Raw genomic sequence first — 8210 nt, forward strand, 5'->3', positions numbered from 1 at the left:
ATATATATAAAAAAAAATTTCCTTCTTTTAAAAGAGCCCGAAGCAAAGGGAGGAACAACACATAAGAGTGGCACCTACATTCCTGTGCAGAATATGATTGAGTAAAATGTTATATAGCTCAAGATTAATTGAGGTAATACATTCGGGCATTGTAGCTGTTATAATCGTTTTCTTGGTCGTCAACCTCTGATAAAGAGGCGAAGAGAGCCTGTGGTGTGGCCCAAATTGGAAGTTGAATGAAAGATTGCTTCTGACATTCTTCTTGCGCCTTGCATGAGGCTTCAGCTGCATCGCATTGGTTTAATAGGTCCTGAAGAATTTCTTCCTGAGCTTCTGCCTGAAAGGCAGAAATCAACAACAAAACAAAGAATTCAGAAAGATTGATGATGAATGATTTCGTACAATGTGAACAGTAACTGATTACCCAGATCTGTGATGTTGTCTGAATTTCATTTTTCCACCCTACTTAGCATGGTAACCGGATGAAAATGAAGGGGGTGAAAGAAGGCAATTGGTAACAGTAAGTTGTTGGCCCCAGACTCATTGATGTGCCCCAAAGCATAGTCCTAAAAGTGGGTCACTCTACTCAAAACGCAACTGATACAACTAAACTCAGCAGATTTTTGAGCCGAATGTCATGGGAACTCGCTGAGTAGCATGACTTGGTCGGGTCTTGCTAAGACTCATCGAGTCAGCTCAAAAACATAGCCAACTAGATAGGACTCAGCATGACTTGACTGAGTCACTCACCCGATCAGCTAGATGTTTTAAAAACAAAACAAAAAACAAAAACTAAAAAATGTGTTGTGCAAGATTCCAGGATGCAACCTTTTCTAAGAGATGAGGTGTTGCTACTACACTACAATGCACAATTGTGTATTATTTGGGTATTTTTATTTATCATCGTCATCTAAACTGTATCCTAACTAATTGGGACTGACTACATAAAACCTTTTCCACCGTTCCACAGTATCATAGCCATAAATTCTGTTATATCATAGGCCGTTGAGTCTTTTCTTGGTACCTCCACCTGCATATTTTTGGGCCTTCAACTTGCCCTTATAGAGCCTTCAATTTGTAACAACTCTTAATTGGCTCAGTTTTTGGTCCCTATTGCATATGACCAAATCATATAACTCTATTTACTCCTTAAGCTCCCTTGAATGCATTTATTTCTAATTCTATCCTTCTCCTGCCAACCATCTATCTCAACACCCTCATTTCAACTACACATCCGATGAACATGTTCCTTAACTGCCAAGCATTCTCTCCCATAAAACAGGGTTGCGCTTATAGTTATTCAATAAAATTTTCCTTTCAAAGTTTGAATGTTACACAAGGATCACCTAAAATTCCTGAGGCATACTGTCATTTCTTCCAACCCGTTTGAATTCTATGGACAAATCCCCAATCTGTCCACTCCTATGAATTATCAACCCAAGATCTCGATAGTGGTCATTTCGGGTTGAATTCTATGGACAAATCCCCAATCTGTCCACTCCTATGAATTATCAACCCAAGATCTCAATAGTGGTCATTTTGGGTTGAATTCTATGGACAAATCCCCAATCTGTCCACTCCTATGAATTATCAACCCAAGATCTCGATAGTGGTCATTCTGAAAAACTTCTTGGTAAGCAATCATAACTAATTCCGGGTCCTTACTCTTGCTCCGATGGTAGACTCTAAAGAGTTTCAACACTTAGTCAAGGGTTCGAGTACCCATAGGTGGTGAAATCCCACTACGGTGTGAGTGTGTGGGGGTGTGTGTGTTAAAATAATAATAATAATAATAAATAAATAAATAAAATAATCAAATTGTAACTAATTCCTCATTCTCACTCCTATTATTATTAAATTTATATTCTATATACTTTGTTTTAGTCCAAATAATTTTAAATCCTTTAGATTCTAAATCACCCATAAATCTAACCTTGTCTCTACGTGCCCTTCCACATCTTGTCAATCAAAATTATGTCATCTACAAACAATATACACTATGGGCTTAATGCCAACCCATGGTACAAGCCTACTAAGGACTTGTCCCTCTACTAGTGGTCCTCACATTTGTTACCACTCTCTCATACATATCCTTGATCATATTAAAATATTCTCTTGAAACTTCTTTCTCCCACACCCACTAGACTAACTATCTAGGGACCCTATCCTAAGCTTTCTCGAAGTCAGTAAAGACCATATAGAGATTGTTCATCCTCTCCCTATATTTCTTCATCAATTGTCTAGTACAAAAATAACTTTAGCTGAAGACCTCGCCATGAAACCATACTAATTTTTTGATACATTCATCTCATGCCTTAGGCTTTACTCAATCACTTTTTCCCAAAGTTTCGTGTATGGCTCTTGAGTTTAACCCATAATAATTAGAGTAACTCTGTACATCTCCTTTATTCTTATAATTTGTGCCACAGTACTTTTCCTTCATTTGCCTAGCATTTCTTTTTATTTTAACATTGTAAGACAACTTTGGTCAGCCCGAAAAAACTCGGTATCTCTCCTACACTACCAGACCTCTAAAAATACAATCTCATATTTTTTTCATCTTCCATGATACTTATGGAATAACTTTTTGGTTGTGTGAACAAAAGGGAGCTATGCTTTGGCTTTCCCTACTAAATAGAAAGATATTGAGAGAGAGAGAGAGAGAGAGAGAGAGAGAGAGAGAGAGAGAGAGAGAGAGAGATGGGGTAATGCAAGGGCATTTTCACATTGGGCTCGAGTGGGGTAGCATGTGGGATGCAAGGACACACTCGGGGTGGGCGGCCCGTGTGAGGCGGTATGCATGTGATTTAGGGCCCATGAGGGGGGTCCAGCCGAGGTCCTAACCCATAAGATGTGGGGCCTGGGGTATGAGATAAAGGGATTGATTCAACATGCACTAACAGTTTGAGCTTTTAGAGCAAGTGGTTAATTGTCCTGCATCAAATTGGTATCAGAGCGAGAGGTCTCGGGTTCGAGACTCCTCACAGGGGGTGATTAATGCAGGGGTGGGCAACTTGTGTGAGGCGGTACTCATGTGATTTGGGGGCCCACGAGGGCAGTTCGGCCGAGGTCCTAACCCATGAGATGTTAAGTTCATGCATTATGCACAATATAATTTTAGGAACCAAAATGCCCGTGGCTTAGCAAACCACTTACCACTGGAAACATATGTTTGCTTCAAATTAATTGGGCTCTACTTTAATTTTATCTTCTACATTATACGTACATAAGCGATTACATTCTAAAGTAGACATTAGAGGTCATTAGTCATCCACCACATACTGAGTTTGCTTCTCATGAATTTATGTTGAATTAGAGGCGATTGGTTTTAAGAATAATAACCATGATATTGTTCCTAATAGACTGTTGTTTGGTTGCTGGGGAATTAATTTCCTGGTTTTTATGTTGTCAGGGGAATGTTAGAGTTGGCTTAGTATTTCTTGAGAAATAATTAAAACATTTTGTTTAGTTAGCACACTAAAGAAACTTTTCCAGAAATAATCCAAAGGGTTGCTTGGATGTCTGTTGTAAATAGATCACGTAATTAGATTGCAGGAGCATTTGCCTTAAGTTGCAAAGGGATCACGTAATTGGATTGCAAGGGCATTTGCTTGCAATTGCAAAGGCTTTTCAAATCATAATCACATTATAACTTTTAGTTGTAATTTGAAACCTGGTAAGAAACCATGTTTCATATTACAGAAAGTCTTTCTAGCTAAAAAAAATATTATATATAATAGAATACAATGGTTGATACACATTTGTGATGTGTGGGGCACACCATAATGTGTATTGTATATCCAATTTGTCCACCATGTGCTTTCCTTGCCCCCCCCCCCCCGCCCCCTCAAAAAAAAAAAAAAAAAAAAAACGTGATTGATTCTCAAATGGACCACATGAGAGGAAAGGATGGGACATCCACCATTAAAAACTTTCATATTGCATTTGGGGCCCACTGTAATGAGTGGAGGACATCTAATCCGTATAATGCATGAATGCTTTGATGCTCTCTTGAGGCCCCAAAACAATATATCAAGTCCTTTTTATGTGATTTGCCCATTTTGGTGGGATTTACCACCCTAAGCTCTATGTAGTGTGAATACCTACTTTAAACATTGTTTGTTTACCTGTAAACAAATTACCACTGAAAGAATAAGCAAGATTTTCTGAAAAAACAAAAAAATGGAACTCCAGTGAAATGTAAAAAAGTAAATAAACATTAAAGAAACAACAAACAAATGTAAACCAAATATGTTTTATGTAAAAACTAAAGAATTAGTAAGCTAGGAAATATAAAAACTAGCAACCAATAGGGAAATGGGACCACATGCTATTAGCTAGCCATAGACCCAATTGTATGCTGAAAACCCAAAGACTTATGGAACCTATCAAGCTAGGCCTTTAAAACAATCAAGATCACAACAATTCTGTCCCAAATTAGACTATTAATCATAGAATATCATGAGTTTGTTGAAATATTCGACCTACATTTTAATATAGAAAAAAAATGGAAGAAAGGAAAACACAAAACCTAATAACATATTGTGTGGGGATATCATCACCTGCGACAGGAGGTCATCCACAATCAACCGCTGACAAATGCTCCCTTCCTTCTCCTGACCTGCTCTAAGCGGACATTTCTTCGGATGGAAGCGGTAGCAGCAGAAGCAACGCCTCTACATGTCTGCTCTTGTCCTTCAGCTGCTGAGGATTGGTGGACAGTCCTTTCCATTGCTTGATCTCTCTCCTACACTGCTCTCTCACCCTTTTCAGAACCTTTTTCTTCTGATCCCTTCGATGTCGAGTCCCCTCCACCTCTGGATTGATCGCTGTGGCAGCAGAAGATGATTCTTCTTTCTTTTTCTTCTTGTAGATGAAGCCATCGTCGTTGCAGAGCTCCCAGTCCTTATCTGCCATACCCACTTGGAACCGGATTCGTCTACGCACCGCGTAAAACACACACTCTCTGTGTTTGTGTGGCCTACTTTGTTGGTTGGCATCTCATCCCCATTCTTGCATGTGGTGTGGCCCACCTGACTTGTTGTTCTAGCTAATTTTTAGCCTCAGGTACTAACATCAAAGATTGAACCTGATCAACAGAGTGGATTTCATAATTAGAAATGGTGGGCCACACAAGCTTGAGTGTTTTTAAAATAGATGTTGCATAGGATTCCAGTCCGCCCCCCTCCCTCTCAATTTTCGAATTTTGAATGAGATGAAAAGGTTTCTTGAAAAGGGTGGCAAAACATTCTCGAAATCGGATTGCGTTCAGTACGCTTTTATCATATTGAGTAAACTGTGTTGGGCCCATTGTAAATGTATGTGGTTTATCCACTCTGTCCATTTGTTTAGGGGTTGATCCCAAAACCGAAGCATATATAAATTTCAAGTGGACCACACCACAGGAAATAGTGGGAATAATGATTTCCACCGTTGAAACCTTCCTAGGCTCCACAGTGATGTTTATTTGTCATCCAACCAGTTCATAAGATCATGTAGACATGGATGAAGGGAAAATAAAAACATCAGCTTGATCCAAAACTTCTGTGGTAGACGTTCGATGCACACTCTCCTATGGTGTGGTCCACTCGAGTATTGGATATTCTTGTTTTTTGACTCAAGCCCTAAAATAATTATATGGTAAAATGGATGGATGGAGTGGACAAATTACACAAATCATGGTGGGCCCCATAGAGTTTACTCAGTTAGTAATCTGCTTCCAACACTCACAACACAAAGGAGTTATATGATACTCTGGCTACTTATGACACTTGATATTTAGGAACTAAGAAGGTGTACACATGTCATTTATTAACTCAAATAAAACCGACTAGATTATCCACTCCACTGTTTCTAATTTACACTCCTAAAATCAAATTTGGTTGAACAATTCTAAGATCTGATTCATGGATACTTTTTTTGTGGAAACATGACCCTTGGATAATTTATGTTTTTACAATCGAATAAATGTCCATCGATCTGATAGTTAGATAATCAAATAAGCGCTTTTTTTTTTTTTGTTTTGTTTTTTGTTTTTTTTTTTTTGTTTTTCTTTAGTTTTTTAATGATACATCTACAATGGTTACCATAACTTGGACTGTTTAATATAAACTACTTGTTTACCATGTGTTCAACTTGTCCATAATTTCATGTGCCTGCATATCATCCATCATTGATGCCCCTCCAACTTACCCATTTTCCCGCCACTTATTTTATGGGAGGAGTGATGCAGGACCACCGTTAGTCCCTACCCATACCCATGAAATCACACGTTTCAGAAGATGGAGAGTAATTTGGTACGCTAGCGTTTGATGGTTGATGCCAATTATCTTTATAACCTCAGCTTTCTGGCCATTTGTTTGCTGACTTTTGACCATCGTTGATTATTCATTTGGACTATCCACTACATGTTCCCCAATTTGCTAATTATTAAATCAAATCTAAGTTGCCATCCATGGTATATGGACTGAAAATCTCAAATCTGACCCAACTCATCTATGTATGAGTCAATCTAACTCAATCTACCTTACACATTTAATTAATAAATAAATGCTATTGTTATTTTATAAAAATATAAATATATCAATCATATTAAAATTTTGAATTAATATAAAATTAAACATTTACTATAATGCAAAGTACAAGCATCATAGTCAAGTTTTAGGTTTTTTAGACTTACATCATATTATAATATATCATACTATAAACACTGACGGGAAACTTTCCTCCAGGGTTGCCCACTAGGCATCAGGTCCGGTCATCTAATGGTTGCATGAGGCAAATGATAGATGTGTGTGTGGGGTAATAGATGCAGAACAAGAATTTACTCAAGTTTCTGGTATGACAGGATCCAGATACCTGGCAAGTCACAGATCATACATCTTTTATAAACCTAAAATATTGTATGCTTAGTTGATACGGGTGATAGCATGTGAAGGCTTAGATTTGAAGTCTATTTAAATCTAGTGAAACCTATAACAAAGACCTCCATATCCAAACCTCGTGGAGGTGTTGAGAAGACATGTTAATGATTTTAGGTACTTAATTGATACGAGTAGTAGCATATGAAGGCTTAGATCCAAAGTGTATCCAGTACAATAAAACCCATAGCCAAGACCTCCATACCCAAACTTCACAAAGAAGTTGAGAAGAGAAGCTAATAATTATACTTAAATCATTTGCAACCCCTTATATACATGCCCATATCCTCGGATGTTGAACCTCTCGGTATAGTTTTAGATTGTACACTACCTTTCACAAGGCTAATAGAATAGCTCAACTGAGCACTGTTTTGGAGCTGCTACTAGCCAAAATAAATTATCCAGAATCCACAGTAGGCTAGAATCCATGGAATTACCTTGAGATCAGTAAAATTGAATAATTCTCAACTCGAATGACTCCTAGTTTGATATGCACCATGGATTCTGAGTAAGGGCTTTGGTTATGGAAAAGGAAGAGGTTAGTTACTCTTTTATCGCCCATGTGAAACACGACATCTACTTTACTAGGAGATACACTTTCAAAGGGGACTAAGAGAACTTTCAGTAAAATACTAAGCTTTAAATGTCTAAACTATAAAAGATAAACCGAGAATAAAATGGTAATGGTAGAAAAAGTGTTTCTGATAGATGTATAAAAAAAAATAAATATGGGGCTTTTGATTACTCATTTAATCACGATTTATGGTAAAGAAGATCCTCAAGAGAGACAAATATAGAGCATACTTTATGTGATGTCAAAGCAGTGCCTACTTTCAGATGTTCACAGTATAAACGGTAGATGGTTTGTTGGTACGTATAGACTAGAAAAAAGGATATATTGATAATACAATTTGGTTTTGCAAATGGAAGTGAAAGATTAGAGATGCAAATAGAAGTAGAGGATCATAAATTGAAATAGTAAAAGATTCAGAGATTGAAATAGTAAAAGAGATCATGATAACATAAGAGACAAGATTCTCTTTTTCAGAACATCCAATGGAAATCTCAGCCTTTTCCTTTTTGACTCTCAACCTCTAGACTCAGGGGCTCTCCATCTCCTTTTCTTTTTTATGAAGGCAAACACCTCCTTTTATAAATGCTTTTAGAGGGACACATAGAGCCATACACCAAGTCGAACCAAGCCAAGTTGGGCCCAGCACGACTCAGCTTGATCAACTATTACCCCCAGCTTGAGTTTGGCTCGGCTCGGTGACTGAGCCACTTTGTCCA

The 8210-nt window shown here is 37.8% G+C and overlaps 1 long non-coding RNA gene across 1 annotated transcript; it reads right to left on the reverse strand.

The window, feature by feature from the left end:
- Window positions 1–9: 9 nt before the first annotated feature.
- LOC131246141 (uncharacterized) lies at window positions 10–5170 on the reverse strand. The gene is made up of 2 exons (XR_009171207.1): window positions 4563–5170; window positions 10–337 (listed from the first exon to the last, which is right to left on the reverse strand). It is a non-coding gene; the product is annotated as an uncharacterized LOC131246141 (long non-coding RNA).
- Window positions 5171–8210: the final 3040 nt, after the last annotated feature.

The sequence above is a fragment of the Magnolia sinica genome, chromosome 5 (assembly GCF_029962835.1).
Source record: "Magnolia sinica isolate HGM2019 chromosome 5, MsV1, whole genome shotgun sequence".
NCBI lineage: Eukaryota > Viridiplantae > Streptophyta > Magnoliopsida > Magnoliales > Magnoliaceae > Magnolia > Magnolia sinica.